At 39.3% G+C, this 15474-nt stretch overlaps 1 pseudogene across 1 annotated transcript; it reads right to left on the reverse strand.

Moving 5' to 3' along the window:
* Window positions 1–5041: 5041 nt before the first annotated feature.
* Window positions 5042–15357, reverse strand: LOC109803378 (uncharacterized; annotated as a pseudogene). The gene is made up of 4 exons (XR_014433720.1): window positions 12583–15357; window positions 6143–7768; window positions 5641–6047; window positions 5042–5374 (listed from the first exon to the last, which is right to left on the reverse strand). The product of XR_014433720.1 is annotated as an uncharacterized LOC109803378 (transcript).
* Between the last annotated feature and the right edge of the window lie 117 nt (window positions 15358–15474).

Here is a 15474-nt window from a genome sequence, read left to right on the forward strand (position 1 = left end):
CAAGAGAGGTTGGATTTCCTCGAGTCATTCGTCTTCCAGCCGTCGAGGGTGCTCGACTTCAGCATCCTTCAGGCAATGGAATGGGAAGATGAGGTCAGAGACTACATCGATGCCATAGGATGGGGGTTCCTCCTTGATCCCCACCCTAAGATCTATCCGACCGCGACAAAGGAATTTCTGGCTACCGTCGATGTCACAGAGTCGACGAACAGCTACGGCGCAACGGTCTACTCTGTAGACTTCTGGATGAAGGGAGGATACCGCTCCCTGACACTGGATGAATTCAACGTCCAGGCTGGTTTCTTTCGGCGAGCCGATCAGTTGGAATATCGGGACGCCGTCTGTGAGTGCCCTGATAATCTGACCCCGACCGAGATGTGGAGAGAGGTCACGGGTCAGATGGATTATCACGCTGGAGTAAAGGGTACCCGGCTCCCGACTGCGCTCCGGATTTGCCACAAGCTGATCACCGGCTCCATCCACGCCAGACTGAAGAGTCCAGAGTCAGTAACGCGGCAGGATCTGCTAGCTCTTTACTGCATGGCCACCAGGCAGAAGGCCAACCCCGGATTCTTTTTTCTCGAGCATATAAAGAATCTGGGGGCAAGAGAGGGCAGCGACGCTCGGCGAGGATACATTTTGGTCTCTACGTTTCTTTCACGACTCGCCGAGACTTGGGGGTGCCCTGATGGCGTAGATGCGGGGGAGTTGGCGCCCAAGCCTATCAATGCTGCCACCCTGCTCAATACGAAGATCATTGCTAAGGCAGGGAGGCAATATGTACGTGCGACCACCCACGACACCTTCAGTGAGCTTTTCGAGAACATCGAGCTCCCGGGTGAAGGGGACCCGCAGACAGAGGCCGACACCTCGCAGCAAGACAGGGCCTACTTTGATGCTCGTTTCGACGCGTTGCAGCAGAGCATCGACGCCCGATTCGACAATGCACAGCACAGCATTGACGCCCTGAGACAGGATTTTGACAACCTGTCAGTCTGGCTGCATCGTCGCTTCCCAGACCCTCCACAGGATCCGCCGGCAGAGGAATGAAGACCGGCCATTTGCTGTGTTTTCCTGCTTTTTGTTTATTTTGATTGATCGGGCTGTGCCCCACTCTTTTTATCATCATTGTACAAATTTCATTCCGTTTGATTAATGAAATTTTCCACTTTCGAGTTCAAAATTCTTTAGCACTTTAACTTCTGTACAGAAAAAGCCGAAAAAGCCGAAATCGACAAAAAAGGCAAAAAATTCAGAAAATCCAACAATCGTACAGAATAACTGAGCCTGGAGAGGCTTGCCGAAATAATACTCCCCAGAGACATCTCAGCTTGCACTCTTGGGCCGAATTCCCAGTGAAAGCTATCAGAGCAAGATCAGCAAGATTCCCCAATGGAAGCATGATCATCCAAACAAAATATCCGAGTCAAAGGACTTAGACTTCCTCAGTGGAAGATAGCTTTCCAACTCGAGCGACGAGTGAAGCTAAGCCTGAAGAGGCTTTCTAAATAATACTCTGGGATACATAAGATCCTCAATCCCCATTCGCCTACTCAGAGTCACTCCTTCAAAAACAGAAAATCCGAAAAGATCAATAACCATTCCCCAAGCAGAATTCGGTATTCAGCTAAACACCGAACGTCAAGATAATCTGCCTAACAGAAGAGGCCAATCAAGATCAATACGACAGAATCCCCCAACGGATAACAGCCTACGCAGAGGCAACAAAACCAGAAAATCAAAAAAGTCACCCGAATAAGGATAACCGGGATACTCCACCAACGTCGAAAGGATGTCATCCAATCATAAGGCATCGCTCACCTCAGAAAGAGCATCTTTGTGTTTGCATCCCCAAGGAATCAGAATTTCCCCAGTGGGCACCAACTACGCAATGGAAAGTTGGGACACAAGAACCTATGAGTAACTGCACATCCCCTAGACGGATCCCTGCGTTATCCAGCCCTCAGCGGCACCAAAATCAAAAACAACCGTCGAAGCAGCATCGTGGACTGTGGAGACAAAATCATCACAAATCCCTGGAGAGGGCAAACTCACGCTACCAAAGTGACCAGAAGCACGGAGGTATGCAACCCTGGGGAGGGCAAATCGCAGACCCTGGAGAGGGCAAACTCACGCTACCGAGGTCGTCAGAAACACCGAGGTATGCACGAGCCTGGAGAGGCGACGACTAATACTCAGCTACCGACATCGTCAGAAACACGGAGGTATGCAGCTGCCAACGTCGTCAGAAACACGGAGGCATGCAGACCCTGGAGAGGGCAAACTCACGCTACCGAGGTCGTCAGAAACACCGAGGTATGCACGAGCCTGGAGAGGCGACGACTAATACTCAACTACCGACGTCGTCAGAAACACGGAGGTATGCAGCTGCCAACGTCGTCAGAAACACGGAGGCATGCAGACCCTGGAGAGGGCAAACTCACGCTACCGAGGTCGTCAGAAACACCGAGGTATGCACGAGCCTGGAGAGGCGACGACTAATACTCAGCTACCGACGTCGTCAGAAACACGGAGGTATACAGCTGCCAACGTCGTCAGAAACACGGAGGCATGCAGACCCTGGAGAGGGCAAACTCACGCTACCGAGGTCGTCAGAAACACCGAGGTATGCACGAGCCTGGAGAGGCGACGACTAATACTCAGCTACCAACGTCGTCAGAAACACGGAGGTATGCAGCTGCCAACGTCGTCAGAAACACGGAGGCATGCAGACCCTGGAGAGGGCAAACTCACGCTACCGAGGTCGTCAGAAACACCGAGGTATGCACGAGCCTGGAGAGGCGACGACTAATACTCAGCTACCGACGTCGTAAAAAACACGGAGGTATGCAGCTGCCAACGTCGTCAGAAACACGGAGGCATGCAGACCCTGGAGAGGGCAAACTCACGCTACCGAGGTCGTCAGAAACACCGAGGTATGCACGAGCCTGGAGAGGCGACGACTAATACTCACCCTGGAGAGGGCAAACTCAACCTGGAGAGGCTACTTAACAATTTTCCCACCTGAAGACACTACAAGTCGGAAGGATGGCTTACTCCCCGGACAATTGGGTCAACTCCTTTACTTGTCAACCGGTACACCAAAAAAGTCGTTCGACTAAGTAAAGGGGGGGCAGCTGTAGACCCCTAAAATTGTCCGGGTCGGAAATAAGACTCAAAGACTCTCGAAGACCGAAGGAAAGTCAGCCGGAAGGACTCCTGGAAGACCCTAGGATGATTCTTTGTAGCTCTAGAAGTCTTAGAGTAGCTTAGAATAAGGGTGTGTGAGGATTGGAGCTCAATACGCCCTCCTAGAGGTTCAGTACGGCCGTACTGAGCCATTTGAACTACAATACGGCCATAATGAAATCAATACGGCCGTACTGAAGTTTTTGAACTTCAGTACGGCCGTACTGAATTCAGTACGGCCGTACTGTAGTTCAAAAACTCAGTACGGGCCGTATTGACTCCTTAGGCCGTACTGCGCCTCAATCCTATAAATAGGACGTCATTGGCTCGTCCTTCCACACATTTGGAGCATTTCTCCACCCTCTGGCTTAGTATTTTTGGGTTTTTGAGCTATTCTCTGCCCTAGAAATCTCTCCGAGAGCTGATCCGACTAAGTTCTTGAGTTCACGAGCCTTTAGCTTGAGACTCGAACAAGTCGAAGGGAAATCTCTTTGATTTCCATAGTTAATATTTATTTTTAGGGAAAGGAGCGAGCAAACGTGTAGTGGGAAGGAGCGCCAAAAAGCCTCCTAACTCCTTTTTGAATATATAAAAGCCCGCTTCGAAGGTTTCTTTCCAAATCCTTTCTTTTACCGCTTTCATTTATCGCTTTTTGATTGTTGCATTGCACGTTTAAAGCTTTCATCATGTAGATAGTTTACTTATAATCGTTCTAATAAATAGGGGTAGTTTAGTAATTTTACGCTATTATTTATGAAATAATCCGTCATAGGGAACCCGAAAGGGGCGTTGTGGGGTGCTAACACCTTCCCCACACGTAATCGACTCCCTTACCCAACTCTGGTTGTAATGGCTAAAGTTGATTTGCGAAAATCAATTGCCTTATGTCTTTTTCCAATGTTTTGAGTAAAACATTGGTGGCGACTCCAAGAACCCCTTTTTGCGAAAACCACTAATCCATGGAGGGTCCCGTTTGGGATTAACACGGATTGGTGAGAATCATTTAACAAAATTGTTAGTTCGATGAGGTCTCAATTTGAGAATAAGTCGTTCTAACAATCCATCATTTTTCAAAACTAAAACAGAGTCCAACCATCGTCGCGAATGCCAATGTCCGTTTCGGCGGGTGGCGACAGTCACTCACCGTGAACGATCCTTCTTCTTCACGAATGTCCCCTACGGAGTTCATGAACGTCGGTGATGGTGGATGAACGATTCTTCTCTCACATTTGGGAAAGGAAGCCATGTTGGAATTTCAATGAATAATGAAACATTTATTTTTTTCCACGTTGGACACTCTTAAACGCCGTTTGTGAAATTTGGATGGAAGTCTCACATTGATGTCTTTTAAAATAAATTGGGACTAAATTGAAACTAAAAATTAAAGTGGACCAAATTAAAACTTTTTAATATTATAAAGGACTAAATTAGGCATTTAGCCTTTTAAAATTTGATAAGCATCCTAATTTCGAGCTCAGATATGAAAAATATGAGCGAAGATATACCGATGAAAAAGATTGCTTACTAGTATCAACTTTCTTTTGTTCTTTGGTTGGCCGAAGAATTCTATAATAGATCCCAGGTTTATACAACTGAATGTATTGATCAACATAAATCTTGAAAACCATATCAAGATTACATTTACTCATTATTTTCATTAATGCTTACAACATGACATTCTTATTAGTGTACCTGGCAATGATGGTACAGTTCCTGGTTTCTTGAGGTTTCATGATTTATACTAGTTGGATTTATGCTCATATTTTAGGTTCTGGAATTTTTCTCCATAAGAGCAAATACAGAAAAATACACTTGTTTGCACACTTCACATGGAATATTCAAGAAATGCAGCTGATAGACAAGTACATAACTTTTATTTATGTAACAATGTGAACATGAGTCAACACAAATGTAATAATCAAATACAAAATAGAAAATGGGAACATTTAGGGAGGAAAATAGAAGAAAGATACTTGGGAAGAAAGACACATTTCAGAGTCTGGATACCCTCCTTTATCACTCAATGCTCACATAATATATACAACATGCAACTCACTGCGTGAATTCTGTCATTTAGTGATTTCAACTCACTCAGTCATCTATCTTATTGATAGAATGCCTTCTTCCAAGTCAACAATGCTTTTCATGAAAGATTTCAACTTGGATTCTTCACATTTTTAAACACCTGAAATGCAAATATGTCATATTTGTAGTTTAGAAACGTGTATGTATGCATGCATCAAGATGAAAGAAATTACAACAGCTTTAGTAGGATGGCATCATCAATTAAGCATGAACAAATCTCAGTTTTATTTTGTTATTAAATTTTAAATGGAAAGGTTCATGAACATGAGAAATACTTTAGAAAAATAAAACAAAGGATAAGAAACATATTATATGGAATGGAACTGCTATTATAAATTAGTAGATGTTGAAGTGTGAAAGTGGTACCTCTATATTGTTCTCCAATCGAATATGGAGATGAAGCAAAAAAAGGTCTCTTTTGATCATATTTAGTTCTCTAATGACATTCGCTATATTCATTCTTTCTTTTGGTGAATCCATCGAGCAAGCAAGTCCTATCTGAAAAAGTGAAACTAAGTACTTCTCAACATTTGATAGCTTCTCCTTGTTTTCTTCTTCAATTTCATCTTCTGTATCTCTTGGACTTGGTACAAGAGATGAGTCCAAAATCTGTAAAAGATTATCAGGAAATGCAACTTCAACAAAGTTATGCAGATTCTGACCATCTACGAGTGTTTCATCTGTTGGACTTCTTCCTGTCAGCATTTCTAACAAAAGAATGCCAAAGCTATACATATCACCCTGCGTAGACATCTCACTTCTCAATCCATACTCTAAAATGTGTAGCAAAACTGTTAGTGCACAAAGCGCAATATCTAATAAAGAAGAATCCAAAGAAACACCGAATTTACAAGAGTTCAAAACATACCTGGAGGTGCATAACCAATACTCCCCTTTATTCCAATTGTGCTAGTTTGTTCATGAGAGGTACTAGTATTGGTTGAGATAAGCCTTGCTAAACCAAAATCACTCACATGAGCCACCAGCTCATCATCAAGAAGAACATTGCTTGGCTTTAAATCACAATGAACAATTAGTGGTTCACATTCATGGTGAAGGTAATGTAATGCTGATGCAACATCAATAATTATATTTATTCTTTGAAATAAGTCTAGTCTTGAATTTCCTGTCATTGGATGTAGCCATTGTTCTAAGCTTCCATTTTTCATGTACTCAAAAACCAAAGCCTTGAATTCTTGACCTTTGTAATCTGTACTAGAACAACATGTCAAAATCTTAGCCAGATTGCGATGTCTGGTGTTTTTGAGTGCATTACATTCAGCTATGAAACTCTTGTTAGCTCCCTTTTTTTGAAGGTCTAGGACCTTTATCGCATTTGTCTTCTAACCCGAGAGTTCCTTTATACACAGAGCCAAAACCTCCAGATCCAATCAAGTTTCTAGCTGAGAATCCATCATTTCCAAGATGTAGGTCTTTGTATGAAACTTTAGCCAACTGACCTACTACTGAGAAATCAGAAGATTCTTTCTTGTTTCTTTTCCTCATCCAGTAGATAGTTAGAATAAATGACAATAACAAAAGAAAAATAACCACACTAACTAGCACTACTATGAATCTGAAGTTATGATGTTTTGTAGACTTCTTATCATTGACAAGGCATGGCGGCAAATGCAGCTTCGCAATTCCTCCACAGAGCTTATTGTTTCCAGTCACTGCTACCTCACTTGCATTTCCAAAAACACCTTCGGTTGGCACCTCGCCATCCAACATGTTAAAAGATACATTCAAGTGTTCTAAGACAAAAATATTCTGCAGACCTTTAGGAATTGATCCAGACAAGCGGTTTCGTGATAGGTCTAAACGTCGAAGACCTTTCATTGAGGCCAAAGAGGATGGTATGATTCCACCAAAGGAATTACCTTGCAAATAAAGGTACTCCAAGCTTATGCATTCTCCAATGGTTCCAGGAATATCACCAGACAGATGATTCTCAGAGAAATTCAACGTATTGATATTAGTTAGCATTCCCACTTCTTCTGGTATACTACCACTCAAAGAATTTTGGGACAAGTCCAACAAGTTTGTTATAGAGGAAAGACTAAAAACCTCTAAAGGTATGGTTCCTCTAAGGTTGTTGTGTGAAAGGTCTAAGTATTGTAACTTCGGGCAATTTCCTATGCTTGGAGGAATATTTCCTGCAAATATATTATGTCCTAAACCCAAATGAAACAACTGACTGAAGTTGCCTAAGAAGTCTGGTATTTCACCTGATAGCTTGTTTCCAATCAATTCTAACACTTGCATCTTTTGAAACTTCTCAAAAGTAGTTGGAATCGTTCCTTCAAATTGGTTATTTTCCAAAGTCAACAGAACTAGGTTAATGAGATTTCCTAATGCTACAGGAATTTTTCCTGATATATAGTTCTCCCCAGCATATATATAATTGAGTTTGGTGGACATATTTCCCAAGGAATCTGGCAAATGTCCTCCAAAATTATTGGTGGATATATCAACCACTGTTAATGCAGTAAAACTTTTCATTTAGTTTTTACTGCTATAATTAATTATGGTTGCTTGTATTAGTGGGTAAAGTTCTGCAGTAATTATGTTTACTTAGTGCAGTAGATAATATCTTGTTAGGTTTCTGATTTTAGGCAAATCTACACACTTAATGATGATGGGAACATGTGTTTTACTGACAGCATTTATGGGCTCTATGTATGGCTGTCATTTTTCATGTATTTGCCTTATATATGAATGAAAAACAAGCAGAATGGAATGGTTGTTCAGCAAATACGAAATTGCTCTGTTCCCTAACCTTTCCTCTTCTCTGTTTCATGGTTTGTATGTTTTTTATGTTTTATGCTTCCGCTGCCCATTGCTTGTCTTAACAGTGGTATCGAGAGCATTGTTCTTATAGGCTGTGGGTCTGAAAAAAATTGAGAGGAGAGATTAAACACTTGTGAGTGAGTGATAAAATGGCTTCGGGGAATAATGGTGTATTTGTTGTTCCTCAATTTTCTGGGGAAAACTATCACATATGGATTGTCAAAATGAGATCATGTTTGAAGTCTTTTGGCTTATGGGAGTATGTAGATCAAGATAAGGAAGTTCCACCATTGAGAGCTAATCCTACAATAGCTCAAATGAAGCAACATGAGGAGGAGACTTTGAAGAAGGAAAAAGCTGTCTCATGTTTACATTCAGCTTTGACAGATGATGTTTTTACAAGCATTATGCATTTGGAAAAAGCAAAACAAATATGGGACGAGTTGAACGAAAGGTATGCCGGTGATGAACGGGTGAGATCCATCAAACTATTGACTCTTAAAAGAGAGTTTGAAATGCTGAAAATGAAGGAAAGTGAATCAGTCAAGGAGTACACTTCAAAGCTGTCTCACTTGGTGAACCAAATGAGATTGTATGGAGAGGTGGTCCATGACCACAAGGTAGTCGAAAAAATGTTGATCAGTCTACCCGTAAAATTTGAAGCCAAAGTTGCTGCCATTGAAGAGTCATGTGATCTTAAGAAACTAACCATTTCCGAAATGGTCAGTAAATTGCAAGCTCATGAGCAAAGATTCTCCATGAGAATGGATGATGTAACTGAAGGTGCATTTCAAGCAAGACACAAGGGAAAGCAAGCTGGTCAGAAAAATCAAAAGAAGCAAAATTATAAAGCAGTTGGTGACCAAAAGGGGAAAACGAAGATGGATGGGAGTAGTGAATCTGCAGCAAACAATCATTTTCCTCCTTGTTCTACATGCAAAAGAACAAATCACTTGTCAAAAGATTGTTGGTATAAGGGGAAGCCTCAAATCCAATGTAACATTTGCAAGAAGTGGGGACATAGAGAAAGGTACTGCAGATCCAGGCAGAACCAATCTCAACCACAACATGCACATCAAGTTAACTTCACCGATCAGCAACTCCAAGATGAAGAACACTTGTTTATGGCTGCTCAAACAAGTAGTTCAGGTTCAAATGATGTATGGTATGTTGATAGTGGGTGCACAAACCACATGGCGAGGGACTCAAGTCTTTTTACTACTTTGGATAGGGCTGTCCAAACCAAAGTTAAGCTTGGAAATGGAGATATTGTACAAGCTGAAGGAAGAGGTACAGTTTCTGTTCACACTAGCAAAGGTCCTAAATTTATTCATGATGTTTTATTTATTCCTGATTTGGATCAGAATTTGCTAAGTGTTGCTCAACTAATGAAGAGAGGATATTCTCTTTCATTTAAAAAACAATGGTTGTATCATATTGGATTCAAATGATTCTGAAGTTATTAAGGTTGAAATGTGTGATAATAGCTTTCCAATCAGTTTGAATCAAGTGAATGAATCAGCTCTTGTTTCCAAACATGATGATTCTGTTTTATGGCACAAAAGATATGGTCACTTTAATATGGGTGCTTTGAAATTTTTGCAAACTCATGATATGGTGAGAGACATGCCTATGATGGGTATTATTGATGATTTATGTGATGCTTGTCAATTGGGAAAAATGCATAGAAAGTCTTTTTCATCAACAAATGTCACACGAGCAAAGGAAAAATTGGAGCTTATTCACACTGATTTGTGTGGTCCAATGAGTGTTCCTTCTCTTAGCCAAAGCAAATATTTTCTTCTGTTTATTGATGATTTGACAAGAATGACATGGGTGTATTTTTTATCAAGCAAAGCTCAAACTTTTGATGTCTTTAAAAAGTTTAGAGCCATGGTGGAGTCTCAAAGTGGCTGCAAAATTAAAATGTTGAGATCCGACAATGGGAAGGAGTATACATCTAATGAGTTTAATGCATTTTGTGAAGATATGGGCATTGTTCATCAATTGACAGTAAGTTATACTCCTGAACAAAATGGAGTTTCTGAGAGAAAAAATAGAACAGTTATGGAGATGACAAGATGTTTAATTGCTGAAAAGAAATTGCCAAAATGTTTTTGGGCTGAAGCTGTTTATACAGCCGTGTATCTTTTGAATAGGCTGCCAACAAGAGCTGTTCAAGAGAAAACACCAATTGAAGCTTGGAATGGAGTGAAGCCCACTGCCAAACACCTGAAGATTTTTGGATCTATTTGTTATACTCATGTTGCAGCAGCAAAAAGATCCAAATTAGATGACAAAGCTGAAATGGGGATTTTCTTAGGCTATGCTGCAAACTCCAAAGGTTACCGGGTGTACAATATGAGGTCAAAACAGATTGTGATCAGCAGGGATATTCAAATTGATGAGAATGCATACTGGAATTGGGAAAATAATGAAGTTCAAAGGAGCACAAAAACAGAACAGTTGACAACCAATTTTGACCAGGAGCAAGCTGCAAATGAAAATAAAAGTCAGATTGCTGAATCTGATTCTCCTGTGCTAAAATCCAAGTCTTTGGCTGAAATTTATGAAAAATGCAATTTTGTTGTAAGTGAGCCTTCTTGTTTTGAAGAGGCTTAAATGCATGAAGAATGGAAAGATGCAATGAAGGAGGAGCTGGCCATGATTAACAAAAATGGCACTTGGGAACTTACTTCAAAGCCCAAGGACAAACATGTGATTGGCGTCAAATGGGTTTATAGAACAAAATTAAATCCGGATGGTTCCATCCACAAGCACAAAGCAAGGCTTGTTGTGAAGGGGTATTCTCAAATGGCTGGAGTCGATTATGGTGATACATTTCCGCCGGTTGCTAGGCATGAAACAATTAGATTAATTGTTGCATTAGCGGCTCAATATGGATGGAAAATCTTTCACTTGGATGTTAAATCTGCTTTTTTAAATGGAGTATTGCAAGAAGAAATATATGTTGAACAGCCTGATGGTTTTATTGTTGCAGGTCATGAAGAAAAAGTTTATAGGCTTCATAAAGCCTTGTATGGGCTGAAACAAGCTCCAAGAGCTTGGTACAGCAGAATTGATTCTCATTTTCTGCAAAATGATTTCAGGAGGAGCCAAAATGAGCCTACTCTTTATGTGAAAGATTGTGGCAATGGAAAGAAAATTGTGGTTTCTCTGTATGTTGATGATTTGTTGATTACAGGTGATGATGTTGATGAAATTGAAGAATTTAAAAACAGCATGTTGCAGTTTTTTGAAATGACAGATCTTGGAATGATGAGGTATTTTTTGGGGATGGAAGTGCATCAGTTTGATGATGGAATTTTTCTTTCACAGAAAAAGTATGCAAATGACTTGCTGAAAAAATTCAAACTGGAGAATTGTAATCCTGTTTCAACTCCACTTGCTGTCAACGAAAAGCTCTCCAAGGCTGATGGTGATGCAAAGGCAGATGTGACTCAATATAGAAGTTTGGTTGGTAGTCTTCTTTATTTGACTGCAACTAGACCAGATTTGATGTTCTGCAGTGGTTTACTTTCAAGGTTCATGCATTCACCAAGTTTAACACACTTTGGTGTAGGCAAAAGAGTGTTGAGATACTTGAAAGGTACTGCTGACTTTGGCATTTGGTATAGCAAAAGTGATGGAAAGGTTGAAGGTTTTGTTGATAGTGATTGGGCTGGATCTATTGATGACTCTAAGAGCACAACAGGATATGTTTTTTCACTTGGTAGTGGAGTATTTTCATGGAACTCTAAGAAGCAAGATGTGGTTGCTCAATCCTCTGCCGAGGCTGAATATGTAGCTGCAGCAGCAGCCTCAAATCAAGCTATATGGGTCAGGAAAGTCTTGACAGATTTGAGTCATGTGCAAATGGAACCTACTGTGCTATGGTGTGATAACAAGTCAGCCATTTCAATTGCTAAAAATCCAATTCAACATGGAAGAACCAAGCATATCAATGTCAAATTTCATGCTATAAGGGAAGCTGAGAAGAATGGAGATGTTCAGTTGATGTATTGCAGGTCCGAGGAGCAATTGGCAGACATACTCACTAAGGCCCTTCCAAGTGCTAAGTTTAATGAGCTAAGAAGCAAGTTGGGAGTCCTTAAGAAAAGTTTTAGGAGGAGTGTTAATGCAGTAAAACTTTTCATTTAGTTTTTACTGCTATAATTAATTATGGTTGCTTGTATTAGTGGGTAAAGTTCTACAGTAATTATGTTTACTTAGTGCAGTAGATAATATCTTGTTAGGTTTCTGATTTTAGGCAAATCTACACACTTAATGATGATGGGAACATGTGTTTTACTGACAGCATTTATGGGCTCTATGTATGGCTGTCATTTTTCATGTATTTGCCTTATATATGAATGAAAAACAAGCAGAATGGAATGGTTGTTCAGCAAATACGAAATTGCTCTGTTCCCTAACCTTTCCTCTTCTCTGTTTCATGGTTTGTATGGTTTTTTATGTTTTATGCTTCCGCTGCCCATTGCTTGTCTTAACAGAAACAACATACTACAATTTATCAATGATTTTAAAAACTCCAAATCTTTAGTTGAGTTGCCACCTAGGTTGTTCTGTGCTAAACCTAGAAGCTTAAGATCTTTTAGCTTCCCTAGATTTGGAACTTGTCCCACAAAATGATTCTCAGTATTATCAAATCTTTGAAGCATAGATGCATTTGTGATTGATGTTGGGATTGGACCTGACATTTGATTACCACCAATGAAAAGTGTTTGGAGATTGGGGAGGGTGTGAAACATGTTTGGTGGGAGAGAGCCACTAAGGTGGTTCATATCAACAGAAATTATTGTAAGGGATGACATAATATAGATACAAGAAGGAAGTTTACCAGTTAGCTTGTTTATGCCCACTGATATGATTTTCAAGTTCTTCAATCTGCATATTTCTTGTGGAATGTTTCCCTCCAAGTTATTAGACCCCACATTAAGATCAATAAGGGATGAAAGATTCCCAATAGATGGAGGGATTGGTCCCGTTAAGTTGCTGCTTGTGATGAATATTTGTTGGAGCTTCCTAAGAGAACCAATATCAATAGGAATTTTGCCAAAAAGATTGTTCCCTGACAAGAATAAGCCTTCAAGGAGAGTGCAACTTGTCAAGTTTGTAGGAATTTCTTCAACCAATGAGTTATTGACGAGAATGAGTTTCTGAAGTTGTACCAAACGACCCAATTCTGGTGGGATCACATCGTAGAAGCTGTTGTTCCTGAGATCAAGATATTCCAGAAAAGAGAGGTTGCCAACATGTGGAGATATGACTCCATGCAAATGATATCCTCCGAGGTTCAACTGTGTAACTCTTTGATGATGCATGGGGTTGCATGTGACTCCATGCCACATGCAGAAGTGGGTTGAACTATTCCAAGAATCTAGGATTCCATTTGGGTCGTTGGATATTGATTCCTTGAATTTGAGCAATGCCACGTGGTCGGTCACATTTGTTGTTGCTGAGGCTGTTGTGTTAGGGCCAAACAACAGTGTTGTGTTCAAAGTTAAAAGAAGTAGGTGAAGACATATGGACCAAAATGCAGACAACATGGGAGAAAATGGCTTCATTTTTTGGTTTTGGAACATGAGAATAAAAGACAAGCTTGTGTGTATTTCTTCTGCTGAATATAACTCTGTTGGGGTTTGATTAATTATGCAAAAAACTTTGAATAGTTACTTACGTGCTTTTAGGACTATTCTCCAATCAGAATGAGTTTTATATGATAGATGTTGATTTTTGATGCAAATCTTTATTATCATATTAAAAAAATGAAACTCTAATTTTGATTAAAATAACATTAAAAATAAAAAAATAAAAAAAAAAAAAACACGTAACAAACTGTATCTAAGGTTTATTCTTTGATTATTGGCCGACAATTCAGAATAAGACCATTCCCTTTGTTACCGTCTGTGTGTGGACATATACAACAGAGGCAACAGCTGTGACATCTTCGGTTTGAATTTTGATTGCTAAATTGAAATTTATTAACATAAGGAATAGTTGAACACCATATGTCACATCTTCAGTTTCAATTTTTATAGCTATTGCAATAACATAAAATGAAAACTTCCTTAAAGTCAACTCAACTCAGTTGATGGGCACATGTCCTAACTCACAGACATGGCGTTTCATCCAAACCACCTTAAATATATAATCAAAATAAGAATTGTTTATAAAACAAGATAATGGAATAAATTGATTAATTTTTTTTATTATTGTCGTGAAGTAATCATCAATTATGTGAATAACTAATTTTTGTTTAAAAGCTTAACTTAACTTAAGATCTGACTTAAAATCAAATCTTAAAACAAGATAATGGAATAGATTGATTGTTTTTTTATTATTATTGTCATGAAGTAATCATCAATTATGTGAATGACTAATTTTTGTTTAAAAACTTAACTTAAACTTAAGATCAACTTAAATTCAAATCTTTACTTAAAATTATATTGCTCGAGTAAAATAATACTATTATAAGGGATAGAATTAATGTAATTAAATATTTAGGACTCATCTTCAAAACTATTAATTAAACTGAAATAATATTCTGTCAATTATCTAACTTATGTTTGATTCTTTTCATCCTTTGTTTTCTCACTTGTGCTTGTCTCTACATATTTGGATGTTAGTTAATGTCGCAATACAAACCTAAAATTTTTGGATGTCTCTATGCATTTTCCCATATTTCTCCTTAAAGGGCTTTTTTAATATTGGCTGTGTTTCTTCATATGATGAATTGATGATGATGCTTTTATATTTTTGTAATGCCTTTATGTTAGAAACTTTTTTCGATCTAAAAGTTTACGTGATTGTGTAGTTTCGGAACCTTTCTTTCATGTGTAAGTTGTGAGCTTGATTTCGAAAATAAATGTGTGATTGCAAATGTTACGTAACATTGAGGGTAAGTTGCCACTATTCCCATTTTGGATGATAAAAAGTTTTGGGGTTGTTGTGTTTAGAATTTGTTTTGCATCTCAATCAAGTATTGTCAATGTTATAAAAAGTGCTCAAAATCATGGTGATTAAATGAAAAAGGAGAAGCAATAATTTATTACTTTGCCTTCACCATGAAAAAATTATTGATCATCTTTTACTATGAAATCAATCCAAACGCACTGACAATGAAAACATGAACCCGCCTTGCTCCTAAGGGTAACCAAAGGTTCATTTTTTTCTTGCACTGAAAAACAATGATTCTATAGCAAAGGAAATTTGGGAATTTTTAAAGGAAATAATCCCCTCTATCCAATGCACTAGTCAATTTTACACACGATCCTTACACAAACTTGGTTTAAAAATGGGTGATGTATGTGACTGCATTTACAAAGAAATAGCAGTGTAATTATTCAGGTATTGGCAAGGAGACCCTTTCTTTTCCCTCAGAGGACAATT

The sequence above is a fragment of the Cajanus cajan genome, chromosome 1 (assembly GCF_000230855.2).
Source record: "Cajanus cajan strain Asha chromosome 1, NIPB_CcT2T_4, whole genome shotgun sequence".
In the NCBI taxonomy this organism is placed as follows: Eukaryota; Viridiplantae; Streptophyta; class Magnoliopsida; order Fabales; family Fabaceae; genus Cajanus; species Cajanus cajan.